We start from the raw sequence: 17,244 nt of genomic DNA, 5'->3' as shown, positions 1-17,244 counted from the left end.
CATTGTACATAGCAATAGCAATATTGTTTGATGAAGAACTGTGAATGACTTGACTATTCACAACAATATAATGATCCAAGGCAATCACAAAGGACTAATGAAAAAACATACTATCCACCTCCAAAGAAAGAACTGATACTGATGGAAGACAAATTGAAGCATGTTATTTTTCACTTTCATTTTTTTAATCAAGTCTTCTCATTCAAAATGACAAATTTGGTAATGTTTTACATAATCATACATGTATAACCCATATCTGATTGCTTGCTGCCTCGGGGAAGGGAAGAGGAGGGAGGGAAAGGGATAAATATTGGAACCCAAAACTATAAATAAAAACATTTATTATTTTTTAAAAAAGAAACCATTTAGTTCACCTTTCTCATTTTATAGCCTGAGTTCAAATCCTGCCTCTGACACAGGCTTCCTGGGTGATTCCCTGGAAAGTCACAAACTCTCAGTACCCCTAACCTTCCAAGACTGTAAGTTGTAGGGTAGGTATAGATTAACATTGGTGGAAAGTGTTTCCAAGCAGCTAAGTGGCACAGTGGATAAAGCACTGGCCCTGGATTCGGGAGGACCTGAGTTCAAATCCTGCATCAGACACATGATACTAAATAGCTATGTGACCCTGGGCATGTCACTTAACCCTCATTGCCCTGCAAAAAAAAAGTGTTTCTTTACAAGGATCTTTCTATACCAATAAAATAACAGGTTTAGGAGAAAAACATATTAAGCTGGATTTTGAGAAGGAAGACACCTAGGAGGTCATTGAATCCAGTCCCCTCATTTTCAAGAGAAAGAAGCTGAGGCCCAGAGAGGTTAAGAAACCAACTCAATATCACAGAGTCAGGATTTGAACTCAGATTCTCTGATATCCAAAATCTGATCAAGCACTTCATAGTATTGGAGTCTATAGTGTCTACTGAGAAAAGGCATGTGATCTATTATCTGGACACTTAAGTAGGTTGAGGACTAAACTCAAATATTGACTAACTTCTTGACACGAGGTGAATTGCTTAATTATTCCATGTCACATTTGCCCTACCTGTTAATAAGCAATAACTCCTTTCTGCCCCATGCTCTTCACCCCACCTTGTCAAGTCTTGTGAGGACTGAAGAAATGATGCTGATGGGTAGCTTTCAGTACCAAGAAAAGAAATAGATTAATACAATTTGATTTTAGAAGAAAGCCTAAAGAGGCATTATGGCAAAGTAGAAAGTTATTCAGTCAACAAATATTTATTAAGTGCCTACTATGTGTCAAGTGCTTAGAGATACAAAGAAAAGCAAATGATAATCCCTGCTCTTAAGGAGCTCATAGCCTAATGGGAGAGGCAACACACAAATAACTATGTACAAATAGGCTATAAACAGGATAAATTGGAGATAAACAATAGAGGGAAGAATTAAGAAAGATCAGGAAAGACTGGGACTTGAAGAAAGAACAGTGTATTTAGAATCAAAGATATGAGTTTGAAATCCACTTCATCTATTCACCACCTGTATAACTAGTAAGTCACCTAACCTTTCTATATAGTCATATCCTCATTTATAAGGAAAGGGTTGGACAAGGGCAGAGTTCTTAGTTGTTTTTGTGTGTCATAGATTCCTTTTGAAAGTCTGGTAAAGCCTACGGACCCCTTCTTAGAATAAAAGTTTTTGTTTTGTTTGGAATTCATAATTGAAGGAAATGCTAGAGTTCAGTTAGAGGTCAGTAAAAATAAATATCTATTTTTTTCCTCATCTAAGTTCACAGATCCCCTGAAGCCCCACAAGGGTTCTGGGGACCTTAGGTTAAGGAACTCTTGAACACGGTCCATTCTAAATTCTGAGAATTTGGCAGAAAGTAAATGGAGGGGCTTAAAGTATCATTAGGATAATAGAGTTAGAGTAGGAAGGAACCTCAGAGGTTGTCAAGACCAACTCCTTCTTTTTACAGATAAGGAAACTGAGGCCCAGAGAGGACAAGTGAATTAACTAGGATCACAAAACTAAGTGTCTGAAACTGGGACTCAAAGAATCACAGGATTTGAAGGTTGGGAGGGATCTCAGTAGCCATCTAAGTTAACACATACTCAAAGGATTCTCCACCATAATATACATGATGAGAGGTCATCCAACTCCTTGAAGACCTCCAAGGAGGGGGAAGCTAGCACCTCTCAAGACAGACCATTTTGCTTCTGATCAACCCTAATTATTAGGATGGTTTTCTTGACCTCAAGTATAAACTGAGGTCTCTTTACAACTGCCACACTCCTGTTCTCGATTCTGTTCTCTGGGACTAAACAAATAGAACCAATCTAATCCTTCCTCCATAAAGCCCTTCAAATGCTTGCACAGAGCTGTTATATCCTCACCCCTGTATTCTTTGCTCCTGGCTAAATATGCCCACTTCCTTCAACTAACCTATATATGTCAAAAACAAAAGGCTCAATATGATGGTGATACCGAAATCAGGCAGAGAAAAAACAGAGAAAGAAAATTATAGACCAAATTCCCTAATGAATATTGATGTTAAAATCTTAAATAAAATATTAGCAAGGAGATTATAGCAAGTGATCACCAGGATAATACACTATGACCTGGTAGGATTTATACCAGGAATTCAGGGCTGGTTCAACATTAGGAAAACTATTAACATAATCAGCCACATCAATAAGAAAACTAACCAAAATCATATGATTATCTCAATAGATGCAGAGAAAGGTTTTGACAAAATACAGCACCCATTCCTAATAAAAATGCTAGAGAGCTTAGGAATAGGTGGAGCTTTCCTTAAAATAATAAGCAGCATCTACCTAAAACCATCAGCAAGCATTATATGTAATGGAGATAACTTAGAGGCCTTCCCAATAAGATCAGGGGTGAAACAGGGATGTCCATTATCACCTCTATTATTTAATATTGTATTAGAAATGTTAGCTTTATGATCCAACCATTCTGGAGAGCAATTTGGAATTATGCCCAAAGGGCGATAAAGCTGTGCATACCCTTTGACCCAGCAATTCCACTTTTAGGTCTTTTGCCCAAAGAAACCATGGAAGGGGGAAAGGGACCCACATGTACAAAAATATTTATAGCTGCTCTTTACGTGGTAGCAAGGAATTGGAAGTTGAGGGGGTGCCCATCAATTGGGGAATGGCTGGACAAGTTGTGGTATATGAATACAATGGAATACTATTGTGCTGTAAGAAATGATGAGCAGGAGGAGTTCAGAGAAACCTGGAGGGTCTTGCATGGGCTGATGATGAGTGAGATGAGCAGAACCAGAAGAACATTGTACACAGTATCATCAACATTGAGTGTTGACCTACTGTGATGGACTATATTCTTCTCACCAATGCAATGATACAGAAGAGTTCCAGGGAACTCATGATAGAAGAGGATCTCCAAATCCAAGGAAAAAAAAAAAAGAACTGTGGAGTATAGATGCTGATTGAACCATACTATTTCTTTTGTTTTGGGTGCTGTTGTTTTTTTTTCCTCTATTTTGAGGTTTTGCATCACTGCTCTGATTTTTTCTCTTGTAACAGGATTAATGCAGAAATAGGATTAATGTTATTATGTGTATATATATGTGTGTGTGTGTATACCTATATCTATATGTATATGTATAGAGATATATAGATATAACCTATATCAGATTACCTGCTGTCTAGGGGAGGGGGGAGGGAGGGGAGGGAGGGAGAAAAATCTGAAATTGTAAAGCTTGTATAAACAAAAGTTGAGAACTATCTTTACATGTAATAGAAAAAATAAAATACCTTATACATAAAAAAAAGAAATGTTAGCTTTAGCAATCAGAGAAGAAAAAGGAATTAAAGGAATTAGAATAGGCAAGGAGGAAACAAAACTATCACTCTTTGCAGATGATAGGATGGTATATTTAGAGAATCCTAGAGAATCAACTCAAAAATTACTTGAAACAATTAACAACTTTAGCAAAGTAGCAGAATATAAAATAAATCCACATAAATCATCAGCATTTCTATACATGACCAACAAAGTCCAGCAGCAAGAGATAGAAAGAGAAATTCCATTTAAAGTAATGGTAGGGGCAGCTAGATGGCTCAGTGGATAGAGCACCAGCCCTGGAGTCAGGAGTACCTGAGTTCAAATCCGGCCTCAGACACTTAACACTTACTAGCTGTGTGACCCTGGGCAAGTCACTTAACCCCAATTGCCTCACTTAAAAAAAAAAGTAATGGTAGATAATATAAAATACTTGGGAGTCTACTTACCAAGGCAAACCCAGGAACTCTATGAATACAATTACCAAACACTTTTCACACAAACCAAATCAGATCTAAAAAACTGGAAAGATACCAATTACTCATGGATAGGCAGAGCTAATATAGTAAAAATGACAATTCCACCTAAATTAATGTACTTATTAAGTGCCATACCAATCAGACTATCTAAAAATTATTTTATAGAGCTAGAAAAAATAATAACAAAATTCATCTGGAAAAACAAAAAGTCAAGAATATCAAGGGAAATAATGAAAAAAAGTGTACAGGAAGGTGGATTAGCTGTACCAAATCTGGAGCTTTACTATAAAGCAGCAGTCATCAAAACTATCTGGTACTAAGAAATAGAGTGGAGGATCAATGGAGAATCAATGGCACAGGAGACACAGTAGTAAATGACATTAGTAATGTAGTGTTTGATAAACCCAAAGACTCCAGCTTCTGGGATAGGAACTCAGTATTTGACAAAACTGCTGGGAAAACTGGAAGATAGTATGGCAGAAATTAGGCATAGACCAGCATCTGACACCTTACACTAAAATAAGGTCAAAATGGGTACATGATTTAGACATAAGAGGTTATACCATAGGTAAATTAGGAGAGGAAGGAATAGTCTACCTTTCAGATCTTTGGAAAGGAGAAAAGTTTATGACCAAACAAGAGATAGAGAATATTATGAAATGCAAAATGGATGATTTTGATTACCTTAAATTAAAAAGGTTTTGTACAAACAGAAGCAATATATACAAAATTAGAAGGGATGCAGAAAGCTGGCAAACAATTTTTATGGCCAGTACTTCTGATAAAGGCCTCATCTCTAAAATATATAGGGAACTAAATCAAATTTATATGAATCCAAGTCATTCCCCAATTGAGAAATGGTCAAAGGATATGAACAGGCAGTTTTCTGATGAAGAAATCAAAGCTATCTATTCCCATATGAAAAAATGCTCTAAATCTCTAATGATTAGAGAAATGCAAATTAAAACAACTCTGAGGTACCACCTGACACCTATAAGATTGGCTAAAATCACAAAAAAGGAAAATAATAAATGTTGGAGAAGCTGTGGAAAAATTGGAACTGCAAACTGATCCAACCATTCTGGAGAGCAATTTGGAATTATGCCCAAAGGGCTATGGAGCTGTGCATACCCTTTGACCCAGCAATACCACTTTTGGATCTTTTTCCCAAAGAGATCATTCAAAAAGGAAAGGGACCCACATGTACAAAAATATTTATAGCTGCTCTTTTTGTGGTGGCAAGGAATTGGAAGTTGAGGGGATGCCTATCAATTGGGGAATGGCTGGACAAGTTGTGGTATATGAATGTAATGGAATACTATTGTTCTGTAAGAAATGATGAGCAGGAGTTCAGAGAAACCTGGAGAGTCTTGCATGGGCTGATGATGAGTGAGATGAGCAGTACCAGGAGAACATTGTGCACAGTATCATCAACATTGTGTGTTGATCAACTGTGATAGACTAGATTCTTCTCACCAATCCAATGGTACAAGAAAGTTCCAAAGGACTCATGATGGAAAAGGCTCTCCAAATCCAGAAAAAAAAAGAAAGAAAGAAAGAAACTGTGGAATATGGATGCTGATTGGACCATACTATCTCTTTTGTTTTTGGTACTGTTGTTCTTTTTTGAGGTTTTTCCTTCTTGCTCTGATTCTTCTTATATAACATGAATAATGCAGAAATATGTTTAATGTTAAAAAAAAACCCACAAGGCTCTTCAAACTATGTGGTTGCCCTCCCCATGACATTCTCCAGCTTATCAATGTTCTTTTGAAATCTTGTCTTTGTGACTCCAAGTTCAGCTAGCTGAGAAGTTGAGATGGACTTACCCAAAATTGATTGTTTTGTGGTCATAGAATCATAGATAAAGAGTTGTAAGGGATTCTAGAGACCATCTAATCCAACTCTCCCATTTTACAATTGAAACTGAGACCCAATGAGACTAAGTGATTTGTCCAAGGTCACAGAGGTAGGAAGCAGAAGAGAAGGAATTTGAATACGGCTCTTCTGTCAAATCTATTCCTCTTTCTACAACACGATGTTGCTTCTGGCACGTGTTTATATGATGAAATAAGCTAGACATCACTTCAGTCAAAATGTGTTTTTTGAGGTGAGAGACAATGTGGAGTTGGGGTGGGTCATTTGAACCCTTTAAGATAAAAACAGTTTGAGAATTACAAAGGAATTCATAAAAGGAAAGATAATCATCCTTAGGGAAAAAATGGGGGCCTCAAGAGTTATTCCAACATGCTAAGGGTAACATGTCAACTTTACCTTTTTTCTGTTGTCTCCATCTCTCTCTACTGCATTGCAGACTAGGCTCCTAATAAAGATAGGATTCACTCCAGAAATTTGATGGGATTCAGCTTTGTTCTTTTAAGCTGCTGCGGGGGTCTATGTCTAATGGCCTGGTATGTCAGAGAAGAGGCTTGGAAACCAATCAGTCAAGCTGAGATTTCTGGAGAATGCTCAAGATTTGCCTTGAGGAAAGTGTTTAAAATTCTGCTTTTTATAGAATTGTATAAACATGGGAAAACAAGAGACTGGGACTTTGATTGTTGCAAAGCGGGATTTCTGCCCTAGTCTGAAGCAAGAAGCAGCTGGACCTAATGTGTCCAAAGTCACCTTTCTCTTTCTATAATCCCAGTGAAACCTGTTATCCAGAGTCAGCACTCTAGAATGAAACAGACCCAGGGTCAAGTCTGAAGGTTATTGCCTTATATATGAACTCTATTTGGAAGTGTGGCAGATAGAATATGGGACTTAAAGTCAGGAATGAATGAATGAATGAAAGCATTAATTAAGTGCTGATTGTGTGTAAAGTATCATATTTTTGTTTGTTTGTTTGTTTGTTTGTTGCAGGGCAATGAGGGTTAAATGACTTGTCCAGAGTCACACAGCTAGGAAGTGTCAAGTGTCTGAGGTCACATTTGAACTCAGGTCCTCCTGAATCCAGGGTCAGTGCTTTATCCACTGTACCACCTAACTGCTCTGGTGTGTAAAGTATTGTGCTAAGCATTGGGGATATGCATTAAAAAAGTTAAAAAGTCTTTGCCTTGCAGTACTTCACCATGTGGTAATGCTTTTTTAAATGCCATTTTCACTGATGGAATCGTATCAATTTCTGATACTGAGTTATTTGGTAGTGCTAAGGACTTTGGTGTCAAGAACATTCTCTTCTGGGTCTTTAGTAGCTGTGGCCATAGCACCTACAGAAGCATTTTCCAGACTACATCTCCACTGGACTTGTTCCCCAGGATGACGGTGGCAGGCACTGACTTGGCCCTTTGATATTCCAAAGGCTATTGGGTTCAGGGTCCTGGACTGTCTCCATCAAAGTCTGAAGGGAAATAGTGGTCAAGCATGTGGAGTTTGTTGCAGTACTACCTCCTTTCTCTCCCTCAGAGTGCCTTGCTACTTCAGCTAGACTAGGTTGCCTGCCTTGTGGATTCAGAGTTGATAGGGGATGACTGGCCCTCTCTCCACAAGAGCTGCTTCCCTGATCATGGTTGTAGGGTCTTGAGCTAGAAGCAGGCCTCCCTCCCAGGCCCCCATCCTAATCTGCTGTTGGCAGCTGGTTAGTAGTTGTTGCTAATGGTGGTGAAGAAGTTGGGCCCCTCGATAAAGCTGTGCATACCCTTTGACCCAGCAATACCACTTTTGGGTCTTTTTCCCAAAGAAATCATGGAAAGGGGAAAGGGACCCACATGTACAAAAATATTTATAGCTGCTCTTTATGTGGTGGCAAGGAATTGGAAGTTGAGGGGATGCCCATCAATTGGGGAATGGCTGGACAAGTTGTGGTATATGAATACAATGGAATACTATTGTACTGTAAGAAATGATGAGCAGGAAGAGTTCAGAGAAACCTGGAGGGTCTTGCATGGGCTGATGATGAGTGAGATGAGCAGAACCAGAAGAACATTGTACACAGTATCATCAACATTGAGTGTTGATCTACTGTGATGGACTATATTCTTCTCACCAATGCAATGGTACAGAAGAGTTCCAGGGAACTCATGATAGAAGAGGATCTCCAAATCCAGGAAAAAAAAAAAAAGAACTGTGGAGTATAGATGCTGAATGAACCATACTATTTCTTTTGGTTTTGGTGCTGTTGTTTTTCTATTTTGAGGTTTTTCATCATTGCTCTGATTTTTCTCTTGTAACATGACTAATGCAGAAATATGATTAATGTTATTATGTGTGTATATATATATATATATATATATATATATAAATAACCTATATCAGATTACCTGCTGTCTAGGGGAGGGGGAGGGAGGGATAAAAATCTGAAATTCGAAAGCTTGTATAAACAAAAGTTGAGAACTATCTTTACATGTAACAGGAAAAAATAAAATACTTTACTAATTAAAAAAATAAAATAAAATAAAAAAAGAAGTTGGGCCCCTTCTTCACAGTAATTTCTCTCAACAACAACCTAAGTTTGAATCCTGCTTCAGACACTTATTAACTATGAGACCCTGGGCAAGTCACTTAACCACTGTCTGCCTCAGTTTCCTCATCTGTAAAATAGAGATAATAATAACACCTACCTCTCAGGTTTGTTTTAAGGACAAAATGAGATAATATTTGTAAAGCACTTTGCATATTTTAAAGCACTATATAAATACTAATCATCATCATCAATACCACTATTATTGTTCTTTCCCCTGTTATCTGAATGTGACTTATTCTAGCTCCTATCTAAGTGTTCTCAATTCCCTTGCAAGCACCAAGCTGACAAGGCATGAAACATAGTACAGATTTTGTATACACAACAAAAAAATACATATATATCCAAATCCTAGCACACAGTCCAGTGTACTTCCTCCTCTAATGAACTCCATTCTCCCCAAGGTGACTATGGTGACTCCAGATTTAGAATTCCATGGGTGTATGGGGCGTTTAGGGAGGACTAGCATCTCTGGTGTGAGGGCTTGCTGAGCCCCTTTCAGGGCTTCTCATCCATCTTTGGTGTCCACCTTTCACCTGTGGCTCCAAGAAGCTGCAGCCACATGATAGTAAAACCATCTTGGCAGATGGGCTAAGCCAAGTTGAGAGTAACCCACAGACATCAAATCTGTTGTTGAGTTAGGGCGATGTCTACCCGAAGCTTGTTTGTTTGTTTGTTTGGTTTTTTTGGTTACCCTAAGCTTGTGAAAGCTCCCCCTGGCAGAATAGGTGGATAAAAACTATTTGTGCAACTCTGGGTCACTCAAATCCGATGCATGTGAAAGTCAGGCCATCACCTTGTGATGTCATTGGTCCTCTTTGAAAGGGAAGGATGGACAACAACAGAGTGCTACACTGAAATTCACAGATTTAGAGTTCAAAGGGACCTTTGATGTCATCTTGTTATTCAAGCCCTTCATTTTACAAATGAGGATACCGAGGACTATAAAAGTTAAGTTATATATGACCAAGGTCACACAGGGAGTGACCTCTCACTCCAAATCTGGCACTCTTTCTACAACAAATGCCCTCTCTTCCTCACCTCCCATGGAAAAAAGAACTCAGGGTTGTTAAAGAACTAACTACAACCTTCAACATGGACAGTCCATATGACTCATGGTACCATTAAATGAAGTACAGTGTCCAGGTTTGCCCTTCCACGTCCTGCTTCCTGATCCTTGGCTCAACTTGCATCAGAACTTCTTCAGTGATTAAAGAACTTCTCTATTCGGTCTAGCTCCCAACTACATTTAATGAGGAATGGCTAGTTAATACAGTTATAAGCCTTTGTTAGTTAGGACTATCACCCTGCTTGGTGATTTTGGGTGGTTTGGTTCTTCTTCTCTGGACTCAGGCAGGTGTGTTCCACTCACTGTCCCATCCTCCACCCCATGGTAAATACCTCCTATGGAGTCTTGTTTAAAGTTGGGGAAAAACACTTCCAACCCTTTCCACTTGTCTTTCCAACTCCTGAGTCCCTTCTCCTTCCACTAACCCGCTTTTCCACTGATTAGCAACAGGTCACACAGATTTCCCTAAGGCTTAGGGAAGCCTCAGGATTGTGCTAATAATACAGAAAGAGGCAGGATAAGTTTAGCAGCTACTGCAAAGGTCTCCTACAATTATAATGTTCACTCATGTCCAACTCTTTGGGACTCTTGGATCATGCTGTCCATGAAGTTTTCTTTGCAAAGATCCTGGAGTGGTTTGCCATTTCTTTCTCTGGTGGATTAAAGCAAACAGAGGTTAAGTGACTTGCCTAGGCACACAACTAGTAAATGTCTGAGGCCAGATTTGAATTTATGTCGTCCTGCCTCTATTCATTGAGCTACATAGCCGTATCCCACACTAGAGTAAATCTGTGCTATTCAATCCAATCCATTCTAATCCCATTCACATTTATTAAACATCTACTCTGTGTAAGGTACTGTATTACTTATAGTTCAATATGTAATGCACTAGCTTCAGTACATAGGGACACAGCCAAAAAAGTGTCTTGAATTTTTTTCTTGTTCTTTCTCATTATGTACCAAAATACTTTAAAAGGGGGCCTATATTTCGTTACAAAAATGCCTTTTTGTCTTTGTGTTCTCTTGCCATAACCTGATTTGCCTTTTTCTCCTCACTATAGTTCTCCCTCTGTTTACAATTCGCTTTCCATTTTCTTTTGACCACGGGCTCTAAGATTTTCTTATCCACTCAATAGATTTAGGTACTTTTAATTTAATTTAATTTATTATTTTTTGTTTTTTATATTTTTCCCATATAAATATTTTATTATTTTCCAGTTACATGAAGAGATAGTTTTCAACATTTGTTTTTATAAGATTTCTTGTTTCAAATTTTTCTCCCTCCCCCTCCCCAAAACAGCAAGTAATCTGATATAGGCTATATTTGTACAATCACATTAAACATATTTCTGCATTAGTCATGTAATGAGAGAAAAATAAGAGCAAAAAGGGAAAACCTCAAAAAACAACAACAACAACAAAAATAATAGAAATAGTATGGTTCAATCTGCATCCAAATTCAACAGTTTTTTTGTTTTTGTTTTGTTTTTTTCTGCATTTGGAGAGCATTTTCCATGATGAGTCCTTTGGAACTATCTTGGACTATTGTATTACTGAGAAGATTCAAGTCTATCACAGTTGATCAACACAAAATGTTGTTGATACTGTGTATAGTGTTCTCCTGGTTCTGCTTATCTCACTCATCATCAGTTCATGCAAGTCCTTGCAGGTTTCTCAGAAATCTGCCTGCTCATCGTTTCTTACAGCACAATAGTATTCCATTACACTCATATACCACAACTTGTTCAGCCATTCCCCAATTGATAGGCATCCCCTCAATTTCCAATTCCTTGCCAGATTTAGGTACTTTAAAAAAAAAGTTTTCCTTTACCAATACTAAGCTATCCTTTCTCTTTTTATCATTATTTTTTCCTCTTCCTTCCTTCCTTCCTTCCTTCCTTCCTTCCTTCCTTCCTTCCTTCCTTCCTTCCTTCCTTCCTTCCTTCCTTCCTTCCTTCCTTCCTTCCTTCCTTTCTTTCTTTCTTTCTGGGGTCAATGAGGGTTAAGTGACTTGCTGGGGTCACACAGCTAATAAGTGTCAAGTGTCTGAGGCTGGGTTTGAACTCAGGTACTCCTGAATCCAGGGCCAGTGCTTTATCTACTGTGCCACCTAACTGTCCACCCCCTGCCCCCCCCCCGCCCACCACCCCCGTTTAAACTTTTTTTTTTCTTTTTTTGTTGTTGTGAGCATGACAAACACTAACAAAAATGAGCATTTCCACATACAAATAAGATGACCAGAGAACTGTACATGAAACTCTGAATTTCCATCGTGTACAGCTTGGGTTTTTTAATCACAGAATATATTCATCACTTCTGTTCTCAAGTTGCCCCAATTGTCTGTTTCCCTCTGAGCCTCCTTCTGTTCTGTTCCACACACATTCTAAAAATGTTTCTTTGATGTTCTTGTCATTCTTTTAAAAAAATCCTGACTCACTATAATTATGACCCCTCTCCTTTTTCCTGTATCCCCCCCCCAACAAAGCAAAACAAAACCTCTCATAATCAATAAGCATAATCAAGCAAGGAAAGCATCAGATTAGATCACTGCTGAGACTCTCTCAGGTTCTGAATCTATGTTCCTGTGATCCCAGGGCGATTAACTGTGTTCAAAAGTTACAGAGAAGTAGATTTCAATTTGACATAAGGAAAAATTCTTAATTATTGTTATGGGGAAATCGGGTTGGGGTTTGGGAAAGGGGTCCTTAGAAATTCCTCTTTAAAGAATTACACCCTCTTGCACACAAATCCAATTAGAATAAAATAATAGGGGCAGCTAGGTGGCACAGTGGCTAGAGCACTGGCCTTGGATTCAGGAGGACCTGAGCTCAAATCTGGCCTTAGACACTTGACACTTACTAGCTGTGTGACCCTGGGCAAATCATTTAACCCTCATTGTCCTGCAAAAAAAAAAAAAGAGTAGAATAAAATAATAGTTTATTTAGGGGCTAGGGAAAGGAAACCAAGAGAGAAATCTTTGGACTTATCATGGGGAGAAGGAATGGCACAGAGATGTGGCTCTGAAATACCTATCTCCTCAAGCAGACAGGTACTTTTATAGAGGACTGATGGGGGTGATCATCTAACTGTGGAAAGTTCCCTTATTGGGGGAGGACCATTCCCCACTGGTGGTGGCTGGGGGAAGTTGGGTGAGGGATGACTGAGGATCTCTCAAGCCATCTCTGTCCTCCTCAAGCAACAAAGGCAGCAGCCACACCTAATCTTATCTCCCGGAGGGGTAGGGGAGACTGGAATGAAGGGTGGTGGTCCTGGAGTTAGCTCAGTCCCAATCCAGTGCCACTTATCTCTTTAAGTATGTCTGTCCTTTGGTTTAGTTTCTCAGGAAGGTTCTTTGATTTGCCCCATAACATTATGAAAGTTTTCCGAAAATGAAAAGGCTACCTAAGGAAGTAGGTGGTAGCACCCTCTTCAAAGCCCTAGATGACCTCAGGGAGTCTGGAGAACAGATGAGGCTACACACCTTCCTTAGAGAACTGAAGGACTGCAAGTGGGTAATGTTGCATATACTCTCAGTGGCAACAGCTCCTGGAAATGGTTTTGCTTAACTGTTTTTGTTAAAAAGGAGGGATTTGGGGCGGCTAGGTGGCGCAGTGGATAAAGCACCAGCCCTGGATTCAGGAGTACCTCAGTTCAAATCTGGCCTCAGACACTTGACACTTACTAGCTGTGTGACCCTGGGCAAGTCACTTAACCCCCATTGCCCTGCAAAAAACAAAAAACAACAAAAAAAGGAGGGATTTACTTAAGGGAGATGAGGGTAACAGGGAAAATGTGGAAATGGTTTGTGGTATATAAAAAATTCAAGAGAGAATTTCTAGGTAATTATTGATTTTATTAATAATGTCTGCATTGTAATAAAAGGATGATCATTTGGCTACCTCTCTCTTAGACCAAAGACCCCTCATGGTGGTGGGCTCATAGTTTATATGCTCTTGGAAGAGGTATTCCTGAGGTGGCAATCAACTCTGATTGGTTAACAATTAATGGGAAAATGAATATTATAATGAGAGGCTGGGCTGTATTACAATCAGGATCTTATATGAACTCAGGTCACTCAAATCTTGGTCAAAGAGACTTATCAATTTCCATATCACTGTCTGACAAAAGCAAGAATCTACGCTTTCCCAGACCTGTCTTAGTAGCCTAAACTTAGAATTTCTTTTACTGTGGGATTAGATCTTGGCCTGAGTAAATCTTTAAGAGAGATTTCCCACACTGAATGATTTCGGAATGAGGAAGTAGAAAAGGGGAAAAACCTTGTCTCTGATTGAATAATTAATTATTAATGTAAGAGAAATAATCCTTTTTCACGGTTGTAATATAAAAATAAAAATAAGAGACACCAATAAAAAAAATCAAGGATCCCTTGGGATGAGGTGGGCTCTTGACAACACTGGGAATGTAGACAGAGCTTGTTTTCTCTGCTCCATGGCTCCTTGTCTGATATAAACTTTTTGGCCCCTTTTCTTATACTCTAACTCCTCTCCTCATTGCCACAGCTGCTGGCACCCCATGATAACTCCAATGGGCTTCCTTTCACAAAAGACTCAGAAAAATCACACTATAGTGTCAATGTCTTAATATTCCTATTCTTGGTCACACCATATTTTCATGAGGGTAATTTTTGACACAAAGGAATTTTAGCAGTCCTGGCACTTGCCTTCCCTAGAAAAAGGGAATTATTTGGGAGGGGAGAAGGGAGTAGACTTTTTCAGAGCCCCTTAAATCACATGACATAGGCCACTACTTATTCTAGCCATGTGGCAGTGTAGTAGAGTGTTGAAGTTGGAGTCAGGAAGAACTAAGTTTGAATCCTGCCTCAGACATTTCCTAGCTGTTGGCAAGCCCATTCACTTCATCTGCAATATGGTGATAATAATATAGCAATTCCTGGGGCAGCTAGGTGGCACAGTGGATAGAGCACCGGCCCTGGATTCAGGAGGACCTGAGTTCAAATCTGGCCTCACATACTTAACACTTACTAGCTGTGTGACCTTGGGCAAGTCACTTAACCCCAATTGCCTCACACACAAAAAAATAGCAATTCCCTCGGTCCTTCAAATACAGAATCATAGATTTAGAACTTTAAGGAGTCTCAGAGGTGATCTAGTCTGTTGCCTCCTGTTATGGGGGAAAATGGGGTATGGGTTGGGTTAGGGGTAGGGGTTCTTAGGAATTCCTCTTTAAAGAATTACACCCGGGGCAGCTAGGTGGCACAGTGGATAGAGCACAGGCCCTGGAGTCAGGAGGACCTGAGTTCAAATCCAGCCTCAGACACTTGACACTTAGTAGCTGTGTGATCCTGGGCAAGTCACTTAGCTCCAATTGCCTCACCAAAAAAAAAAAAAAAGAATTACACCCTCTTGCACACAAAAGCTGTTAGAATAAGATGATAGTTTATTTAGAGGCAAGGGAAGGGAAGGGGGGGGAAGGGAAACCATGAAAGAAATCCATAGGGAGATAGGCACAAAGCACGTGACTCAGAGGTACCAATCTCCTCGAGCAGGAGACTGGCAGGTACTTTTATAGGGGGTTGATGGGGGTGGACCATTTGCCTGTGGAAAGTTCCTTTAGTAAGGGAGGACCATCCTCCACTGGTGGTGACTAGAGGAATTGGGTGAGAGGTGGCTATGGATCTCCTCAGGATACAAAGGCCGCAGCCACACCCAAATTTATCTCCCCAGGGGTAAGGGAGATCAGAATGAAGGGTGCAGATTCTGAAGCTAGCTCAGTCCGATTTGGTTCCACTTATCTCTTTAGGCGTATCTGTCCTCTGGTTTAGTTTCTCAAAGAGAAGATTCCTCAATGTGCCCCAGAAAACTTCTGGGGGACTTTGGGCCCACAACACTCCTTTTATGGGTGAGGAAACTGAGACACATTAAAGTGATCAAGTCATGTCAAGTCAACAAGGGTGGTGGTGGTGGGGATCAAATGAGATACCATTGCAAAGCACTTTGTAAACCTTCAAGTAGCTATCATTCTTTTGGTTTTTTTCTTTTGGGGCAATAAGGGTTAAGTGACTTGCCCAGGGTCACACAGCTAGTAAGTGTCAAGTGTCTGAGGTCAGATTTGAAATCAGGTCCTCCTGAATCCAGGGCCACTGCACCACCTAGCTGCTCTCTAGCCATTATTCTTAATCTTGGTTTAGCTTCAGAAACACAGGGTCTAAAAGTATATTTTAGGATGCAGGGATGCATCAAGGATATAAAGAACTATTGCACTGTTCTAAGGGGTTTGGTCATTCTGTCATTATCCCACAAGAGTAAACCTTCAGACACAAATCTTGGGATGGTTTATATTGATCAAACTCCAGTCAGCTTATTTCAGGATCACGTGAGGTTTTTTTCCTCATCCAATAATTCATGCATCAGGGTAAAAGTATGATTTTTAAAAAATTATATAACCAAAAGAGTAATAGCAAATGCAAAGGAATGAATATGAGACTTGGGGTCAGAAAACCTGGATTCAAATCCCATATCTGTCATTTACTACCTTGGTCAATCACTTAATCTCTTGTCTTTAGTTTCCTTAGCTGAAAAATGAGGGGGTTGGCCTGGTTGGTTTCCAAGTTCCCTTCCGGCTCTAAATCTATAACCTTATGATTGCATTGATAATAGACATCTGGTGTAGAAACTCCCTCCATAAAAATTGCCCTGATACTCTAGAAGCTTTAAAAGGTAAAATAGAAATTGAAAAAAATTCACCGATCATCTCCTGAAAGAGATCCCAAAATGAAAATTCCTAGGAATATTACAGCCAAATCCCAGAGCTCCCAGGTCAAGGAGAAGATATTGCAAGCAGCCAGAAAGAAACAATTCTAGTACTGTGAATCCACAGTCAGGTTAGCACAAGATCTAGCAGCTTCTACATTAAAGGATCAGAGGGCATGGAATATGATATTCCAGAGAGCAAAGGAATTGGGATTACAACTAAGAAACACCTTTCCAGCAAAACTGAGTGTAATATTTTAGGGGAAAAAAATGGGACTTCAATGAAAAAGATTTTTTTTTTTAGGCATTTGTGATGAAAAGAACTGAACTGAATAGAAAATTTGACTTTCAAATACAAGACCCTAGAGAGGAATAAAAAGGTAAACAGGGAAAATAAATTAAAAGGGATGTTAAAAGGTTAAACTGCTTACATTCCTACATGGGAAGATGATACATCTCATAAGAAATTTCTCAGTATTAGGGCAGATGGTAGAAATAAATTTAGTAAGAGGGCACAGGTAGGAATTGATTATGAAGGGATGATATCTGTAAAGCATTTATTTTATGTTTATCTTTTTTTTGGTAGGGTGATTGGAGTTGGGTGACACACCTGAGTCAAGCAGTGGGTGAGTGTCTTGTGACTGGGGCCAGATTGGGGCTTGGGGTCAGATTTGGGTTCAGGTCCTTCTGGGTCTAGGGTGGGTGCTTTGTCCA

Source organism: Dromiciops gliroides, chromosome 3 (assembly GCF_019393635.1).
Source record: "Dromiciops gliroides isolate mDroGli1 chromosome 3, mDroGli1.pri, whole genome shotgun sequence".
Taxonomy (NCBI): Eukaryota; Metazoa; Chordata; class Mammalia; order Microbiotheria; family Microbiotheriidae; genus Dromiciops; species Dromiciops gliroides.
Note: the sequence above shows the minus strand (reverse complement) of the source record.